The following is a 17,256-nucleotide window of genomic DNA, read 5'->3' as shown; positions in this document are numbered from 1 at the left end:
TATCTCTAGTGACACATGATCTCGCTCATCTAGGGGAAATGATGAACAACATAGACTGATGAACAAGAACAGACCCAGAAACAAGGAGGCATCGATCGGACTGTCGGGCCTCAGAGGGAGGGTAGGGGAGGGTGGGGGTAGTGGGGAGAGATCAACCAAAGGACTTGTGTGCATGCATACGAGCCTAACCAATGGTTAAGTTCAACAGCGGGGTGGGGGCATCCGTGGGGAGGGGTGTGGGATGGGAATGGGGGGATGAGGACAAATATGTGACACCTTAATCAATAAAGAAATTTAAAAAAAAAGATTCAAATATTGGGAAAATTGCTAAATATCATTGTCTTAGTCTGTCTGGGCTGCCATAACAAAATACCATAGACTGAGCTGTTTAAACAACAGAAATGCATTTCTTGTAGTTCTGGAAGTGGAAGTCTGCGAGCCGGGTGCCAGTGTGGTCAGGTTCTGGTGAGAGATCTTTTCCTGGTTTTGGATGGCTGCCTTCTCACTATGCGGCTCACGTGACTGCTCTGCATGTACAAAGTGAGAGAGTGAGAGCAAGTTTTCTCTGGTGTCTGTTCTTATAATAGCATTAATCCCCTCATGAGGACCTAATCCCCAACCTCATCCAAACCTAATTACCTCATGGAGTCCCCACCCCCAAATACCACCACAGGGGTTAGGGCTTCAACATATGAATTTGAGGGGGGGGGGGGGCACAGGAACATGCAGTCCATTACAACCATTCCATTTTTAACTTAGAAATTGCTTGTTGGCTCAGATAAAATGTAAAAATATCTGTTTCTCTGTTTATGATAGATAAACAATTGTCAGTTATTTTTTAGTATTTTGTATATATACTCATTGTGTGTTCAAGTTAGATAAGCATTATTAACACTACCTGACACTTTTATTGGTATTGTTTAATTTGAATTATTGTGGTTCTTGAGCTTGTCATCATTTGTGTTTTATTCATACATACATAAAATAATGAGAATAAAATAAAGATGGTACAAATTCATTTATCCCAAAGTTACATGGAACCACAAAAACTAAATAAAGTTGTTTCATACTATTTACTACAAAAATAATCTATAACGTTAACATCTGTATGTGGTTACTTTTGGACAAGGAGAAGGAACAGTAACTCTGAGGGGCCTTGAGGATAGGCCTGAGGGGTCTCTCTGACAAGTAACAGAATGATTCTGGTGGATGATTTCATGACAAAAGCTGGGAACACTTAATGATTCATCAAGTTGAACACTCTAGGAATTGTACAATTTTTATAAAGTTTATACTGTAACAAAAATGTTTAAAAACTTGTTAAATCCTAAGTAATTAAAAAATGTTTTTGAATTACATAAAATCTGAGTCACACATTTATTTTGTTTGTAGATTCAAAGATAAATAAGACAGCCTCAATCTTCAAATGGGTAAAAGTTTAAAGAAAGATTTAGACCTGTAAACAGTGATAAATGACATATATGAGAAGAGTTGTTTTAGAACACAGACAAGGAAGTAATTAACTGTACCTGGGAAATCAGGAAAATTTTTGTAATAAGTAGCATTTGAACAGGGTCATAATGATAAAGGCCCATATTGCTGCATATTAATTATCATAAAGTAAGCTAGCTTTGATGAAAATGTATAAATACAGGTTAGCTGGTTATACATAGATTTCAGTTTTCAGATAGTTTCTATATGCTTGATCAAAACAAAAAAAGTATGAACTTGAGCCTGTCAGAGTGGCTCAGTTGGGTGAGCATCATCCTGTGCACCAAAAGGTTGTCGGTTCAATTCCCAGTCAGGGCACATGTCTGGGTTACTGGTTCGATCCCCGTTTGGGGTATATATGTGGAAGGCAGCCTGTCAATGTTTCTCTCTTGTCTCTCTCTCTCTCTCTCTCTCTCTCTCTCTCTCTCTCTCTCTATCTCTTTCATCTCTTTCTCCCTATCTCTCTAATCATGTCCTCGGGTGAGGATTAGAAACATATATATACTAGAGGCCCAGTGCACAAAATTCATGCATGGGGGGTATGTGTCCCTCAGCCCAGCCTGCACCCTCTCCACTCTGGGACCCCTTGAGGGATGTCTGACTGCCCTCTCACAATCCAGGACTGCTGGCTCCCAACTGCTCGCCTGCCTGCCTTCCTAATTGCCCCTAACCGCTTCTGCCGGCCAGCCTGATCACCCCCTAACCACTCCACTGTCAGCCTGATTCATGTCTAACTGCTCCCCTGCCAGCCTGATTGCCACTAACTGTCCTCCCCTGATGGCCTGATCACCCCTAACTGCCCTCCCCTGCAAGCCTGGTGCCCCACAACTGCCCTTCCCTACAGGATTGGTCCCCCACAACTGCCCTCCTCTGCTGACCCAGTCACCCCTAACTGCCTTCCCCTGCCAGCCTCATCGCCCTAACTGCTGTCCCCTGCAGGTCTGGTCCCCCCAACTTTCCTCCCCTGCAGGCCTGGTCATGCCTAACTGCCCTCCCCTGTAGGCCTGTTCCCCCCCAACTGCTCTCCCCTGCCGGCCTGGTTCCCCACAACTGCCCTTCCCTGCAGGCCCAGTCGCCCCCAACTTCCCTCCCCTGCAGACCTGGTCACCCCTAACTGCCCTCCCCTGTAGGCCTGGTCCCCGCCAGCTGCCCTCCCTTGCAGGCCTGGTAACCCCTAACTGCCCTCCCCTGCAGGCCTGGTACCCCCCAACTGCCCTCCTCTGCTGACCCGGTCACCCCTAACTGCCCTCCCCTGCCAGCCTCATCGCCCCTAACTGCTCTCCCCTACTGGTCTGGTCCACCCCCAACTGCCCTCCCTTGCAGGCCTGGTCCACCCCAAATCCCCTCCCCTGCAGGGATGTTCCCCCCCAACTGCTCTCCCCTGCCGGCCTAGCCACCCGCAACTGCCCTTCCCTTCAGGCCCAGTCACCCCCAACTTCCCTCCTCTGCAGGCCTGGTCACCTCTAACTGCCCTCCCCTGCAGGCCTGGTCCCCCACAACTGCCCTCCCCTGCCGAGCCGGTCACCCCTAACTGCCCTCCCCTGCCAGCCTCATTGCCCCTAACTGCCCTTCCCTGCAGGCCTGGTCTCCCCCAACTTCCCTCCTCTGCCAGTCTGGTCACCCCTAACTGCCCTCCCCTTCAGTCTTCATTGCCCCCAACTTCCCTCTCCTGCAGGCCTGGTCCCCCCCAACTGCCATCCCCTGCAGGCCTGGTCCCCCCCAACTGCTCTCCCCTGCAGGCCTGGGTCCCCCTAACTTTCCTTCCCTGCAGGCCCGGTCCCTCCCAACTGTCCTCCCCTGCTGGCCATCTTGTAGTGGCCATCTTGTGTCCACATGGGGGCATCCATCTTTGACCACATGGGGGCAGCCATCTTGTGTGTTGCAGTGATGGTCAATTTGCATATTACTCTTTTATTAGATAGGATAGAGGCCTGGCACACAAAATTTGTGTGCAGGTATGGTCCCTAGGCCTGGCCTGTGATCAGGGCCATCTTCCCCAGCTGCCTGCAGTCAGCCCTGCTCCTTATTGCCACCCACCCCCGGTTCCCTGTTCACCATCGGACAGAGCCTGTCGGCCGGGGAAAAGAACCAAGAGGTGGTCAGTGCACCTCATAGTGACTGATTGAGTGGTCATTCTGGTCCTTCTGCCGTTAGGGTCAATTTGCATATTACCCTTTTATTATATAGGATAGAGGCCTGGTGCACAGGTGGGGGCCAGCTGGCCTGCCCTCATGGGGTCCCCGGATCGGGGTGAGGGTCCCCGCTGGGGGGTGGGGCCAGCTGGGGTGAGGGGCTGCATGCGGTTTTCAGGTTGGCCACACCCCCAATCGGGGTGGGGATTCTTCTGGGGGGGCAGGGCCAGCTGGGCCAAGGACTGCAGTCATTCTGATCTCTGGTCCTTCTGGCCATTCTGCCATTTCAGTTGCTGGGCTTTTATTATATAGGATGAACTTGATGAAACTCAGACAACTCAGAAAGAAATCTCTTGCCTTATTACCCAGAAAATTATTTAAATAGTAAAATAGTACAGTAGTAGGCATGGATATTTGTTTATACTCTTTTTTAGGGAGCCTTTGTCATTGAAATAAACTTTGCTTGTTACCATGTAACAATTAAAAACAAAGGGTGAAGAAGACAATACAAGAGATGAAATAATAAAATGTCACATAAATGCTGATGGAGAACCTTATGCAAATTGATACTATGCAAATGCTTAAGCATGATCTTAGTAATAAAGAGATACAAAACATGAGCAAATTTCCTAAAAAATAATTGCCAATCATCAGTGACTGTTCATGCATACAAAAATTAACCCTTAAGGAAGGTTTTGTTCTCATAGATTCAAGCTTTAACCTTGAGGGAAATGAAGGCTCCTAGAAATAGAGTAGCAGCAATAACCACATTAACCAGAACTTGGGGTCAGAGGAGAACTGCCCTTAATCCCATCTCCCAGTAGAGGGTCTGTTTCAGAGAGTGGTGAGAAAAAGAATTAATTTTTGTTTTCATGAAATTCTATGTAGGCATAGGAATTTTTGTGTTTTTGTTGCTAGTGTATTTCTGAGAATCACTTTTCTTTGAGAATTGTACTTTTGACACCCAACACTGAATGATATTGCTGGAAAATTTGCTCAACTAGGGGTAAAACTCAAATTACTTTAAACCTCTATTTACTTTACTAACAAGATTTTAATTGGGTGATTTCTCTCTTTTCCTTTATGCAAAATTCTTTCAAGAAGGAATAGTGGAGGTGGTCAACTCTCAGGAGGGCTCCTGAAAGCTTAAACTCTGAAAATAGGCTATTCTTCCTACAACCATATATTATATCATATTTCTCAGTCTCTTCCTCTACACTACATTTCTGCTTTGATCCCAACTGGAAATGCTATGATTAGCCCCATCCTTCTTTAGCAGCTCTGTGCTGATTTCACCATAATAACATTTTCACCACTTTCCTGAATTATCTCACTTTCTCATCTTTCTACTCCCCCTCTGAACCAATCATTGTCCATGGAGCAATACAGGAACTACCTTCAGTTCTCTTTTATTATCAACTAGGGGCCCGGTGCACAAAATTCATGCACTGGGGGGGTGGTCCCCTCAGCCCAGCCTGCCCCCTCTCACATACTGGGAGCCCTCAGGGGATGTCCTACTGACGGCTTAGGCCCGCTCCCACGGGGAGCGGGCCTAAGCCACAGTCTGGCCTTCCTTTGTGGGAGGCGACTGGGTTGATCAGAGAAAGGCACCAGCCCCATCACCCTGCTGCTGCAGCCACTGCCAGTCACCGCAGCCACCAAGGTGTTTTAATCAACACAGACTCCAGTCCCTTCACCATGAAAAAATGACAACTTTCTTTAGGCATTTTCAAGATGTGTCTTTCATAGGATATGACCTTTCTTCCTTCCTTCCTTCCTTCCTTCCTTCCTTTCTTTCTTTCTTTCTTTCTTTCTTTCTTTCTTTCTTTCTTTCTTTCTTTCTTTCTTCCTTCCTTCCTTCCTTCCTTCCTTCCTTCCTTCCTTCCTTTCTTTCCTTCTTTCTTTCTTTCTTTCTTTCTATCTTTCTTTCTTTCTTTCTTTCCTCACCTGAGGATATGTTTCCATTGATTTTTAGAGAATGTGGAAGAGAAAGGGAAAGACAGAGAGAAACATCAAAGTGAGAGGAACACTTTGATTGGTTGCCTCCTGCATGAGCCCTGACCTGGACCCCAGCCAGGGAGGAGCCTGCAACTTAGGTACATGCCCTTGATCAGAATCTAACCCAGACCCTGCGGTTGGCAAACCTAGGCATTACCCACTGAGCCAAACCGCCTAGGGCAGGATATGACATTTCTTAGCCCACCAGCAGTGGACCTTCGTTTTTTTCTCCAGGATTGTGGTGGGAAAGCCCTAGATCACCTTTTTGGATTCTTATACCCAAGTTACTAAGAATATTACCAGTGGCATATAGGGAGCTTAGCCAATGAGTGGTCAGAAAAGGTGTTTCCTCTGTAGTTCACACCTATCTCCTCCGATCTCCGGCTCCACCCCTGCCAAGGCCTAAAGCCTCCAGCCCTGGGCAGGGGACCCCCAGCTGGCTCCGATCACCTGGCTCCACCCCCGGCCAAGGCCACAAGCCTCTGGCCGAGGCTCGGGCCCTGGGCAGGGGACCCCAGCCACTGGCCAAGGCTCGGGCCCTGGGCAGGGGACCCCCAGCTGGCTCCGATTGCCCGGCTCCACCTCCGGCCAAGGCCAGCAAACCTCTGGCTGAGGCTCAGGCTCTGGGCAGGGAACCCCAGCAGGCTCCAATAACCCGGCCAAGGCCACCCCCAGCCAAGGCCAGCAAAGGCAGGTGGAAAACTTGGCTTCCTCCATTGCCAGGGAAACCCAAGCCTCCCTCCTGCTCTGCATGGCTGCAGCCATCTTGGTTGGGTTTATTTGCATATTTGCTCCTGATTGGCTAATGGGCGTGGCTTGTGGGCATGGCTTGTTGGTGTAGCAGAGGTACAGTCAATTTGCATATTACTCTTTTATTAGATAGGATGCCTCACACACTGGTGAAGATGAATCAAGTAGCAATGTATATTGGCATCCACAGAAAGTTATGGCTTCTAATTTAAACTGTACCATTTAAGTGTTTACTATTAAAATTCTCTTTTCCAATTCCTTCAGGCATTTTGGTATAGATGTTTATTATACTCTTTAAATGCCCACCTATATCCTACACTGTTAGAAAAGATACATGTCAGTCAAAAAATTCATAACTTCCCTGCCATATTCAGTTATCTATATAGCGTGCTACACATGCTTCTTGTCTCTGAGATCAGATTTCTCTTATTCTCATAGTAAACCTCTAACCCCTGAACTGGAACTTTTATTCTCTTTTCTTCTTTGGGCTCTCATTATACTAATTATCCTCTTTCTCTTTTGCATTATTGAAACTCTGTTTTACTTACCTAATTAAAATAATTCAAGTCTTCTTCAACCTAAAAACAATTCCACCTCCCACACCCATTTCCCCCCCAAAATTTGCTTCAATATTATATTACTACCTCCTCCAGTTACCAGTTTATCTCCTTTCCTCCACTTGGTCAAACTTCTTGAAAAAATACTTTACACTTACATTTGTAAATATCCTAATTTTCCATTTTCTTCTCATCAGTCTTATATAATAAAAGGATAATATGCAAGTAGACAAAATGGCCGAACAACTGGTTGCTATGATGCGCACTGACCTCCAGGGGAGAGATGCTCAACACATGAGTTGCCCCCTGGTGGTCAGTGCACTCCCACAGGGGGAGCACCAACTCAGCCAGAAGGTGGGCTCACAGCTGGAGAGCGCAGCGGCACTGGCGGGAGCCTGTCCTACCACTGTGGCAGGGCTAAGGATATCCAACTGCCAGCTTAGGCCCACTCCCTGCGGACCTAAACCAGCAGTTGGACATCCCCCAAGGGCTTCCAGACTGTGAGAAGGTGCAGGCCAGGATGAGGGACCCCCTGAGTGCACGAATTTTGTGCACCGGGTCTCTAGTGGAATATAAAGTAGTGTAACCTGGCTTTAAAAAGCTTATACAGCATATTGTTGGGCAAGTTATTTTAGCTTTTCTAAGTCTACAAAATTTTAATACCTGCTGTGAAAAATTGGTAGGGGAAGTAAATGGCATAATGTTACATAACACTTGCACAATGCCTGGCACTGTGTAAGTGTTTCATAAATATTATCTATCATTACTCTTATTCTTTCAGATTCCTATTGTTTCTATTATTCTTCTTTAACCCACTATAATCCAGTTTCTCCCCATAACATCAATCCTATGGAATTGCCATTGCTAGAGTCACCAAAGACCTCCTAATTGTCAAATCTAACTATTTTAAAAGCTTTATCCTATTTGTATATGCATATTTGATGCTTTTCAATATTCCTGCCCCTTGAAAAACTTTTCTTACTTAATGCTTACAATGGCCTTTTATCTTAGTTCCTGTTGCTATTCTTTTATGCTATCCTTTATTGACTTTTTCTTAGTGAGCTCTTAAAGCTGAGTCTCACCAAGGCTTCATTCTTGAATCTGTTTTCTTCAGTTCCTTGCATGTTCCTTAGGAGAGTTCACTTCAACCAGGCTAATGGCTCTAGCTCCATATCTCTGAGCTCTGAACTTATATGTCCAGCTGTGTACTGGAGGGCTTCCCACAGATGTCTCATATACATAACATGTCTACACGGGAAGTCATTTGTATTCCCCTCAAATAATCCTCCTGGAAACTTTATTTTAATTGTCCTAATATACTAGTCTCCAATTTTAATTATGGCCCTATTATATCAACTGAAATGTTCAATTCATCTTTTTTTCTAGTATTTTTGCACTCCAGTTTATCTGCCACAAAATTATCCTCTCAAAAATCAAATGTTGGCCTCACAATGTGAGTGTCCTTGCTACTACTGAACTGTACACTTAAAAATGATTAAAATGGTCAATTTTATCTCACTTATATTTTACCATGATAAAAAGAAATTTAAAAATCAAATGCATCATATCCTGGGAAGAATTCTTTAGTGATTCCCATCACTACAATCTCATCATTGCAACAAGATACTTCAAATTCTGGTTCCAATTTACCCATCTAAGTTCTTCTGCTACCAGTGTTTCTGTCACCCTGTTCTTCACACTATTTGTTGAATATTCTAGGATGCTTCATTACCACTGACATTTTGTATATACCTTTACAATAGTGCTTATCACCTTATATTGTAATTTATTTCTATTTTTATCCCCAACTAGACTGTGAACACATTAATCATAAGAATATGCCTCATTAGCCTTTTTTATCCCTAGTTTTTAGTGCAATGCCTAGAACAAAGTTGTTACTTATAATAGGTTGCATAAATGGATGAATGAGTGAGAGTGCATAGAAAGAAAAGTGCATAGAAATAAAAATATAAAAATTCCTGTTGCAGTACTTTATATAATCTAAGATGCCATCAATTCCCAGAAGCACCATTATTGTACATGTGAATGAGAAGGAAAAAATTCTGCCAATTAAACTATGACATAATGCTTTTTTAAAACTTACATTTTTTAAGTTTTTCATATTTATTTAAAAAGCTCTCTTAGGCTTACTTAGACATGCAAAAGTTATTAAATATAATTTTATGCATACATATAGATATATTAGAAAACTATAGCACTTCTCTATCTCAATTTCAATTGGTCATAGAATTCCTAAAATACATTCACTTTGAGCCCACTATTTTGAAACTTTTTATTTATCAATAACCATGTTTTCATATCAATTATCATCCTCTGTGCTTAGTATGTTGTTGTGAATAGTTACTTCTTACTAGTACATCTTCACTATTTTCTTCAAGATTTTTATCTGGACTTTTGACTCTGATTTGGTAGTTTTTGATCTCTGACATTTTATCAAAATTTTTAGCAGATATCAATAGAGAGATTTCTTTCAACATAGGCCCAAGCCCTTCTTTAAATGGTGCTTAAATTGTTGGTTGCTTGAAAATTATGAGGTTGCAGCTGTCCCCTCAAATGGTAGGATAGACAACTAAATCATTATAGTTTGGGATAAGCTTATTTTTAAACTAGTCCAGTGCATTTCCACTAACTAGAATCAAGAAGTAAAATATTGACACTTGTGAAGAAAAATTCCTAAGTGTCTCCTTTAGAACACGTTTATGCAGTTTATCAGTTCAGCCATTCTTCACCATCTGTGTGGATATATATGTCTGTATGTGTGCATGTATGCACATGTGCTCCCAGGCATGTGCACACAAACACAGAATAACATTTTGAGGAGATATTCTTTAGAAATATATATTTTTGAGATTAGAATTCAACATGAAGGAAACAATTGGCCATTGGTAGTTATGTGCAGTTTCATGGTGATACATTGCCTTTTTTCATCCGTGCTCGTGATCTTCATCTTTTTGGTGCTTTTGTATTGACAGTATAATTTGGGGACATTCAAAGAGCTCCAGGATTCATCAGCTTATTCCATCTGACTACACCTATATTTACTCAGTTTTATTCAACTGAATCACTTGTTGCTGGAAGTAAAAGATCACTGTTCAATTAACTAAAATTTTCTGACCAAAGGATGTCAAACACCTTAAAGATAATTCTATGCTACAAACATCTCAGTAATAAATATTTGCATAGCTTATATTATTGGATCTCATGAGAACTTTTGGTTGTTGTTTTGCAAAAAATTACAGAATCGTGTTCATTCTCCTCTGATAAATACTGGGTTCATTAATATCAAATTCATGCCCCACTGCTCTTGTTTCCATTCTTCTCAAAATAAAAAATAACTTATTGTTTCAATGCTGACTCATAGAGAAATCTTTTTATGACATTTTCAACAATGCACATAACTCAATTTAAGTGAAAATATGAATAGCCATAAGCAAGTTCCCATATGTGCCAAAAATAGAAGTTATATCAAGACTGGGCCAGCATTGATTTTAAGTTGCCATTAGCTATTAAAATGTCGGGGGGCGGGCGGGGCGGAGTGCCTTATAAACAACAAAGCATGGTTGATTTCTAGGGAATTCAGCACAGTTACCATTCCAAAACTTCTTTATCTTTTCTCCACTCACAATTCCAATCATTTACTTCTTGCTCAGTAGATAACTTCACTTCCTACATTACTTAGAGAAATGAGAGGAGTGATAAGTAAGCTATTTATGTGTGCAGTTGTCCACTTTTCCATAAAACTCATCCAGCTCCTTCCCCTTTGTTTAAACTCAGAGGCAAAGACATCCCTTTTCCTTTCCAAAGATAAACTCTCTTTTGCTCTGTGCCTGACAAATCTGTGACAGAGATAAGTACTCCAGGTGATTGTGATGTAGGTAGTCTTCAAATCAGTTTGATAAATAATGGGGCCACTGTCTTTCATCTCTACATCCCCACTGGGAGCTCTCATGTTGTTATATTCATGGGGAGATGTTTTCTGTTCCCTTTGAGCATGTCCTTTCTTTAAGGTGGTCTGTATTAGAGAAATGTTTGTCTTTTAGATGTTACCATCAAAAGAATCCAGATGCTCTAATCTATTCTAAACCGAGGACAGAATGAAACCCCAAACAACAATATTAGTTGCCTTGACTGCAAGATATGCTATTGACCTTGATCCCTTGAAGGTGAGAATAAGGATTTAAAAAAAGAGAGAGAAAAAAGCGATGAGTGATTAAAAAGGTAATGGTGCTTGTGGGCACCCATTCAAGGCTGATAGTGCATGAAATACAGGGAGCCCTGGACAAAACGTAAACACATTCTCACCTTCTTCTATAAGTATGTTTGGGCCCAGAAATTAAAGAGTTTTCCTGGAGGTTGTATTTCAAGTGTCTAGACAACGATCAACTCCTTTTTAACTCAGAATTTTAAAGTATATTCTATACTTTCTGACTTCACGTCCTTCCTGGCCATCATTTGCTCCTTGACCTCCTGCTCCTACACTACTGAAACTGCATTTCTGAAGGTCACTAATGATAATCACAAAATAAAATGGCCTTTTCCCCCTATGCTATCCATCCACTGTGCATGATTTTAACAATTTCGACTACTATCCATTCTTGAAATCCTCTTTCCTCCTGACTTTCCTTACATTGAACCAGAGCTCTTAATTTAATTTGTGTTTATTTCATTTTTCTTGTAAGAAGCTCAAATTTTATAAAAGGAAGAAGCTCAGGGAAGTTGGTAAAAGAAACTGTTATGTCGAAAGCAAAATACTACCAGAAAGTCACATAAAGAAAGAAGTTTGAAAACACAACTTACAACTCTGCATTTCCAAACTCGGGTTTTCTTTTTTTCTAGGAGAGCAAAGGAGTTAAGACACAAAGGTGTTTTGGGGCAATAGATGGTAGGAAATGTTCTCTTAAGCATGAAGTGAAGAAAGTGCAAGTGTTATCTTTCTCTCATATACCAAAGGATTACTAAAAGTTAGTAACATGCTTTTCGAAGTCACCACCTGGTGTGTTTTCTTGGATCACATGATTTTTCTTATATCTGGTGATAGTCTGTTATTAAGCAAAAATGAGAGTTTAGTGACCACATGTGTACTGTAACCTCTCCATTCTGAATGTACCTGAATATGCAGGGGTGGATATCTGACAAATTGGGTATAAAGATTTGATATCCTTGGAATTAAAATTTAATTTTTTTAAATCCTCACTTGACGATATTTTCCCATTGATTTTTAGAGGGAGTGGGTGGGAGAGGGAGAGACAGAGAAAGTCATCAGTGTGAGAGAGACACAAAGATTGGTTGCCTCCCACAGGGGCCCGGACCAGGGAAAGCCTGCAACCCAGGTACTTTCCCTTGATCGGAATCCAACCCAGGAATCCTCAGTCCACAGGCTGATGCTCTATGCTCTAAGCAAAACCAGCTAGGGCTAGAATTTAAAATGTAGAAAGCCATTTACTTGTTTCATGTTAACAAATGTCAATACCTGGAACAAAAAGGCATTCCTTTGACTCCTAACAGTTGTCCCAGTCCCTGCTCTTCAAATATAGTCTATTTTTCAATCCTTCAATTAAAGGTGTGATTTAAAATTAGAAACTGCGCAGATTTACAGTGAGAATCTACCATTAGCTGACCCTCCAAGGAAGAGATACAAAAACACTCTAGGGTCAAGGTGTGTTTTCTCCTTTGTTATCCCTCATAGACTTTGAAGTAAAATTCAAAGTCCAAATCAAGCATGTTTTGTGAATAAAATTAAGTTATATGAAAAGATTGGTAGGAAAACATCGTTAGAAAATGTGTGTTGTTTTGTGTGTGTGTTGTTTGTTTGTTTTTTAATCAGGTTAAGTGTGATAGAGTTTTATTAGAAAGTTCAACCCATTTGCTTTGTATCTCTTAACCATTTCTTTTCCTTACAGTCTGGACTCTGAGAATGGTTGTATGTTCAGAATTACTTTTTTTGTCTTTTCTTTACAACACACCTGTGAGTTAGTGAAATATGATTATTCATACTGTACAGATGGTGAGACTAAGGTATAATGCCATCTAAAAGCTGAATAGCTGAGTCGGAACCAGAATTTATGATTCCCCAAACCTCATGTACAGCAGTATTTCCTGTGATATCCCTGCCCTCTCTTTAATGTTTATGAACAAAAGGCTCCATATAATCACAATCTCTAATCAAGATGCCAGCTTTTTCAGAATGTGATTGGCTCTTTCACTTTAATGCAAAAATGTAGTATATTAAAATAGAGGTAATGTTAGTAGTAGTAATCAAAGATCTTACCTGGTACAGAAGTTTCAGTTTTCCAAGTTTGGTCACAAACATAATGTCAATTCATTCTCATATCATCTTTTTTTTTTTAATTTGTTATTTGCCTTCTTTGAAGATTGCATCAGAAACATAAGTTTTAGCTGATTTTGGAAAGCATTATCTTCTGCGTTATGCATAACTTTAATTTCTTCCTCATTTGATTTCTTACTTAGGGTATGTTTATTAAAGCAAGCAGTGGTCTCTGGTGAAAAAAAAAGTGTTTTTGAAAATAGAATGAAGCTAAGCTTTTAACCCTATGCACCAGGTTTGGAAAACTGCCAGCTTAGGAAAAATCACACTTATGTCAAGAAATATAAAAAGTCATACTAACCTTATTTTACTACTGGTAAAGAAAGGAAGGACAGGGAGAGAAACATAATTTGAACTGATATACTCTTGATATGATTTATAAAGCAACTATCCATCAATATTTAAAAATGTTTTTTCCCCTTCTACGTCTAAGTAAGGGAGAAAAGATATCCCCCTAACCTAGTATGTATTTTTCCCATTCCTTTTCTTTGGGGGTAATTTGGGAGTAACTAGATTAATTGAATATGTAGTAAAATCACAATTGATTTTCTATAATGCAGAAATCAAAATAAATGTTTGCTATACTTGATATCTATCTAGTCTATTAAAGTTAAAATTAGTTTTAACTTTAATATCCAAGTTAAAAGTTCTGAAAGGGTTTTCAAAGTTTAGTTTACCATCCATGTTATTCAGCCTTTTTTTCTGTAAGTCAATGAAGCGCAGGGGCTCACCTAGTTCATACGATTCCCATCTGTCATCAGGCAGCAGTGATGAAGCCAAAAATGAAATTCCATTCTTCATTTAATTCTCATAGTTTGATATTCGCCAGGTAATCAAGCACAACTCCTGGGCTCTTGTGTTTCCAGATGAGGAAACGCAGGTCAAGTGACTTGCCCTGGGTCACACAGCAAGACGTCGCAAGAACAGGGAAAAGGCATGGCCTTGGACTTTCTCAGACGTTACCGAGACCGTCGAACCATACTACCTTCTCAGGTAATTGCCTTCTCTGGTATCAAGTGGGTCAACTTTATTGCCTCTATTTTTCTTTTTAAACAGAATCCTTGCTCTTTTTTTCTTCCTACTTTTTCTTCTTCTTTTAAACAGGCATTTAGAAATGCTATTCTCCACTTAGTGTTTCTGGTAATTATCTTCAAGGAAACCAGAATACAAATTTAAAGCACTCATTAACATGCTGATTAGAAATTTCTCTCAAAGACTCAAAAGGCTGGAAGAGACCCCCAGAGATCATCTGATCCAGCCCCTTACTTCAGGCATGTTTTACCTAAACAGTTTCCAGCAGATGGAAAACTGTATTTATGACCCCCAAGGAGAGAGTCCCCAACCTCCCTTGGTAACACAACCCTGCTCTTTGATCTGCTCTACTCCGTAATGGGTAACGGGCATACCGTACAAAAAGAAAGCCCCCCCCTTGTACTGTCAGATATCACTACAATAACTAAGATTAATCACAATCCATATGTATATTCATAGTAATTATCTGACCAACACTTCCGATTCTATTTTTAAAAGTCTTCCTTGTCACTAGGCATTCTTTTGTCGTAAAACCTATTGTAATTTATTCAGTTTAATACATGTCCTATAAGATGTAGCATCTTTGTAATGTTAATTGAGTTAGGATGTTTGTCCTTTACATTGTCATGCTTTTTGCTTCTGCAATGCAGAATCTATCCCATGGAAATACTAGTACTTTCTCTCAATCCCTACCTTACCGACCCAAACCAGGATAACCTTAGGCTGGGCTTGAGGGCACTGTGACAATTAAGAACTGTTCTGAGACCAGCCAATGTGGCTCAGTGGTTGAGCTTGGACCTATGAACCAGGAGGTCAGGGCACATGCCAGGTTGCAGGCTCGATGACCCCAGTGGGGGCATGCAGGAGGCAGCTGATCAATGATTTCTCTCTCATCATTAATGTTTCTATCTCTCTCCCTTCCTCTCTAAAAGCAATTAAAAAAATTTTTTTAAAAAAGAACTGTTTCTGCCCTGGCTGGTTTGGCTCAGTGGATAGAGCATCAGCCTGCGGACTGAAGGGTCCCGGGTTTGATTCTGGTCAAGGGCATGTACCTTGGTTGCGGGCACATCCCCAGTAGGGGGTGTGCAGAAGGCAGCTGATTGATGTTTCTCTCTCATCGATGTTTCTAACTCTCTATCCCTCTCCCTTCATCTCTGTAAAAAAAATCAATAAAATATATATTTAAAAAAAAAAAAAAAGAACTGTTTCTGATGGCTTAGAAATTGAATGATGATCTGGATACTTGTGTGTGTCATGACTTGTTCATGGGAACTGCTGTCACAGCTTTGTAAATATCACAGCTTCCTAATTTCCTTAGCAGACTGTAGATAGGGCTTCAAAAAATCCTACCTTTACACTGGCCAGTGTGGCTCAGTAGGTTGGAGCGTTCGATTACCTGTCAAGGTGCCTGTGGGGATATTTTTCTCTAACACTGATGCTTCTCTCTCTCTTTCAGTCTCTCTCTCTCTCTCTCTCTCTCTCTCTCTCTCTCTCTCTCTCTCCCTTCCTCTCTTTTTTCTCTCCTTAACTCAATTAAAAAATAATAAAAACTTTAAAAAATCTCAATCCCATTTTTGCATCATTCCTTTCAGGGACTGATTTCATATCTGCCCTCTCATGCTTCTAACCTAAAATAATATATTTGTCTTTATTAAAATCAGAATATCTTTATAAAAATATTAATGAGTTCTCTATGGAATCTCCATATTGAGTGGCAGAAATAATTTGCTGAAAGGAAAAATTCCCTAGCTCAAATGTACCTAAGAGAATGAGAAGCTTATCTAAAGATTTTCTCTCTCATATTTTACAATCAGCCTCTATAAACTATAAACATAATTATAACCTGGCCAATGAAGGTGGTGGGAGTATCTTGTCATTTCATCATAAGTCAAAATGTTTAAATGTATCAGCCATGACTGCAGATTTCTCAAAGAATACCTTTAAGATCTACTCGCCACGTCTTTATTCGGCGTGTTTGTGTGCACGTTTTGTTTGTTTTGTTTTTATTAAGGCAGATCCATAGGACAGGTCAAGTATTGGTTTGAGAGTTGGGTCATCTAGGTTCCTAGCTGTAGACCTTCCAGGGACCAACAGTGAGGTTCAGTAACACTTTGTCATGGGTTCTGATATGTCTATTTGTAAAATAAAGAGTTTATAATAGACAATCCCTCAGATCTCTTTCACCTCTAAATTGTAGCATAAGTGAATGAACAAATGGAGAAATGAATGACAATAAAATTATCAAGCCTTGTAATCTAGTCCTAAATAGTTTGTCCTTACAATAAAATTGAGTGATAGTTTTCAAATATGTATTTTTGAAATGTATTTAAATTCTAAGGAAAATGTTAATTGAATATTATTGACTTAATATAACTAATATTTATTGGGTCCTTATGTGCCAGATATATGTAGCGAATAAAAGAAAAAGGCAGTCAGTTATTAAAAAATTTACATATGTTGATGGTCAATTCTTTGAATGTAGCTTGAGTCTAAAATTAAATATCAATTAATTTTTGTATTAAATACTAATGCACTATGTCCATAGGACAGAATTTGAAACAAAGTATTAAACCAAGTCTATTTCAATGAAAAATTTCACGTCAGGATTTGTCCATATATATTTTACTTTCTTTTCTAGAAATCTGTTAGTGCTGATGGGAAAAAACATCAAGAAGACTCTTGCCAAATGAAGGCTGGATGGGTTAGCATTTTGAACACAGGTAACCATTATGCCCAACAGTAGCAAAGAATAGCATATTCATATCAGTAAGACCAAGTGCTTTTTGTAACATATGGGAGGCGTTAGGTGCCATTGGGAAAACAATCCACAACTGGAATAAGCCAAAGAATGTTTTAGAGAACCAATGATACTTTGTTTTAAAAGTCTCACCTGAGGTAAGCAGAATGCTATCTCTCAAAGATGTCCACATTCTAATGCCTGGGACCTGTG

General features: G+C 40.6%; 1 long non-coding RNA gene across 1 annotated transcript; it reads right to left on the bottom strand.

Moving 5' to 3' along the window:
* Positions 1-322: 322 nt before the first annotated feature.
* On the bottom strand, positions 323-17,256 carry LOC129148035 (uncharacterized). Its single transcript, XR_008555225.1, has 4 exons — positions 17,197-17,256; positions 14,006-14,422; positions 13,218-13,446; positions 323-527 (listed from the first exon to the last, which is right to left on the bottom strand). It is a non-coding gene; the product is annotated as an uncharacterized LOC129148035 (long non-coding RNA).

Source organism: Eptesicus fuscus, chromosome 3 (genome assembly GCF_027574615.1).
Source record: "Eptesicus fuscus isolate TK198812 chromosome 3, DD_ASM_mEF_20220401, whole genome shotgun sequence".
In the NCBI taxonomy this organism is placed as follows: domain Eukaryota; kingdom Metazoa; phylum Chordata; class Mammalia; order Chiroptera; family Vespertilionidae; genus Eptesicus; species Eptesicus fuscus.
Note: the sequence above shows the minus strand (reverse complement) of the source record. Positions and strands in the feature narration are given on the sequence as shown.